The sequence below is a fragment of the Lipotes vexillifer genome, unplaced genomic scaffold (genome assembly GCF_000442215.2).
Source record: "Lipotes vexillifer unplaced genomic scaffold, Lipotes_vexillifer_v1.1 scaffold95, whole genome shotgun sequence".
In the NCBI taxonomy this organism is placed as follows: Eukaryota; Metazoa; Chordata; class Mammalia; order Artiodactyla; family Lipotidae; genus Lipotes; species Lipotes vexillifer.
The window spans coordinates 1,647,529-1,651,173 of NW_006791458.1; positions in this window are offsets into that span (position 1 = coordinate 1,647,529).

Below are 3,645 nucleotides of genomic sequence, written 5' to 3' on the forward strand. Positions count from 1 at the left end.
GGCTTGACACCAAACCATGACCTTAAAAGGAAAAATGTTTAAGTTGGACTTCATCAAAACTAAAAACTTTTAGTCTGTTAGGAGGATGAGAAGACAACCTACAGAGTGGGAGAAAATATTTGCAACCACACATCTGACAAAGACTATATCTAGAATATATTTTAAAAACTTTTTAAAACTCAGTATTAAAAAAGCAAGCAAGCCAATCAGACCGTAGGCGAAAGACATAAAGAGACGTTTTCCTGAAGAAGACATACAGATGGCAAATAAGCAGGGAAAAAAGATGTTCAAGATCATTAACTATCAGAGAAATGCAAATTAAATGCATGACATCACTGCACACATATCAAAATGGCTAAAATAAAAAAGGGTGACAGTACCAAATGCTGGCAAGGACGTGGAGAAACTGGATCACTCTTACATTGTTGGTGGAGATGTAAAATGGTATAGCAACTCTGGAAAATGATTTGGCAGTTTCTTTTAAAAAGAAAACATACAACTATCAGCGCAACTCAGCAATTGCACTCCTAGGCATTTATCCCAGAGAAATGAAGGCTTAAGAGCTCGTGAAAACCTGTACACAATGGTTTATAACAGTTTTATTCATAGTAGCCCCAAATTGGAAATAGCCAAGATGTTCTTCAATGGGTAAATGGTTAAACAAAGTGCAGTACATCCACACTATGAAATACTACTCAGCAGTTAAAAGGGGCAAACCACTGGTACAAGCAAAAACTAAAGTGAAGAACTATAGAAAATATTCATCCCTTTGGCCCAATAGTTCTGAAACCACACAACTCAGATTGGGACTTGAACCCAGCTAAAACCCAGACTGTGGCTTGAACCCACTGTCTTTTAATTGAGATCACACACCTGATCTCAGTACTTAATGAAGCTCGGGTTCTTTACATCTAGTCACAGAAAGAATTCAGTGAGAGACAAAGCGATAGGTAAGAAGTGGATTTATTTAGAGAGATACACATTCCATAGACAGAATGCAGTCTGTCTCAAAAGGCGAGAATGGTCCTGGGAGAAACGCATGCCACAGACAGAGTGTGGGCCATCGCAGAAGGTGAGAAGCCCCCGAAATATGGTCTGGGTTATTTCATAGGCTGACAAGTGCGAGGATTATTCCAACTATTTTGGAGAAGGGGCGGAGATTTCCAGAAATTGGGCCACTGCCCACCTTTTGACCTTTTTTGGTTAGCTTTGGAACTGTCATGGTGCCTGTGAGTATGTCATTTAGCATGCTAATGTATTACAAGAAGCATATAATGAGGCGCAAGGTCTACTGGAAGTCCAATCTTCCGCCATCTTGATCCCAGTTGGTTCTAACCAGGTTATATTGTAGCCTCAAGGGCTATGTCATTCTTTCAGAGGCTGTGCCCTGCCCCCTTTCCCTCCTGTTTCAGTTCCAACTTAAAGAAGGGATATGCTAAATACATAAAGACTAGTTCTTACTGAGTACCTATATGTGCTAGCTCTGCTGTGGACAGTGGCGGTAAAGCAGCAAACAAAATAGAGAAAGATTCCTGCCTTCATGGAACTTATACTCTAATAGAGAGAGGCAATATACCAGATAAAAAGGTAAAATAGTATGTTGCATGGTCTTAACTACTATGGAGAGAAAATCAAGTAGGAGAGAGCGTAGGGGGCTTGTTAGGGGTGGGTTACGACTTCAGCGAGGTGTTCAAAAAAGGTGTCACTGGGGCTTCCCTGGTGGCACAGTGGTTGAGAGTCCGCCTGCCAATGCAGGGGACACGGGTTCGTGGCCCGGTCCGGGAAGATCCCACATGCCGCGGAGCGGCTGGGCCCGTGAGCGCTCACATGGCCGCTGAGCCTGCGCGTCCGGAGCCTGTGCTCCGCAACGGGAGAGGCCACAACAGTGAGAGGCCCGCGTACCGCAAAAAAAAAAAAAAAAAGGTGTCACTGCAAAGGTGGCACTTGAGTAAAACCCTCAGATAGTGAGATGCGACTATCTGAGGGTGTTGAGGGGGAGGGGGAGCATTTCAGGCGGAGGGAACAATAAACGCAAAGGCCTGAGATAGCCGCTCGCAGGGTGCGTGCGTACAGCCAAGGGGCCCCCGTGGCTAGAGAAACAATGGCGGGGTGATCAGGGATGGCATTAAGGGCCATTGACCCGACGTGGGCTTAACATGCAGATGGAGAGCCCCTGGAGAGTTTTGAACAATGGTTTTACATAAATGATGTGCATGTAAACAGGAAATAAATGCAGCCTCCAGGTTCCCCTGCAGAGGTGTTGAACGGGTGAGCCAAATCTGACAGTGTTCTGAAATCGGATTCATAGTGATTAACAAAATAAAGGGAGGGGGGCAGGAAACAGCATCAGAGAAATCCAAGTCCTTGAACCTATAATTAGAACAAATTATAGATAAGAAGTAATCCTGCAGAGCAGGGGAGGGATGTTTTCCCTCTTCTTTTTCTGTCTTGCTCTGCCAGGTCTCTGCACAGATAAGGTGACATGGAAATCTTAGCAGCATTCTGGGCTGGGAAGGGGGACATCGGAGGGCTGCAGCTGCCCCTCCTCCGCACCCCCCTCCACCCCTGGTCCAGACGCTCCCCTAAATGCTTTACCTACAGCATCTCATTTCCGCCGACTTAATCCTCACAACAGCCTTATGAGCTGGGGCCTCTCTGCTTCATTACATTTTAAATCAATACCCAGAAAAAGAATTGCCTTCCACTTTATTGGGTTAATTTTGAGACACATTCTCAATACTAGAAATGTCAAAACGTGAATGATAGAATTGAGGCACTTTGGAGTTACCACATCCATTTCAGATAATGAAATTGAGGCTCCTGCAGTTAGAAGTGTAAAACCAGAGACTTGAACATGCAGCCCTTGGTTCCAACCCCAGTTCCCTCATTTAGTAGCGGGCAACCCCATCCACCTAGGTGCTTAGCACAGAAATGTCCTCTACTACATTCTCTCTACCACAGTGCTGACACAGAGGGTTCGTCTTAATCCTAAATTAGCAGGACCTTGGCAGATGGAGCCTCCTATCACAGTACCCATCTGCTAATTTTTTGCTCCATGGCCCAGCTCCTGAATTCTGCTGATATGTTTTAATCTTTAAAATATTTGTGACTTTGACATTCTACTCATTAACATCTCTATTTGTGTGAACACAGAAATAGTATGTTTTTCTTAGCCAAATCTTTGAATAATATTTAAGTTTGACGGGAAATGGGCCATGGCCTTGGGTACCCAGAACACATTGATAAAGTTGATCCATTTGATTGTGTGCTTCCAATTAGTCAACCACAGCTTTCCTCTTGGCAGATATGGGTAACAGATGAAAAGGTACTTTCTCTGTCAGCATTAATGAATCACTGAAAGCAAGTCAGTGACAATTTGTAAGATGAAGCATACCTCTAAGAGAAAACCACCATATCATCAGGCTGAAATCTTTGGAGGGGCAACAAATCTTTATGTATTTAAATCGAAGGATATGTATGGATGTTGCCCATTATAAATTCTTAGAGTTAGAAAGCAGTTATGACTTTACACTCTGGTGGTAGTGAAGTCCAAAATATACTTTTTATTTATTTATACCCAAGACACATACATATTTGTTAAGTATCATCTTTATCTTGAATTTTATTGCTCTATCTTAAAAGCCA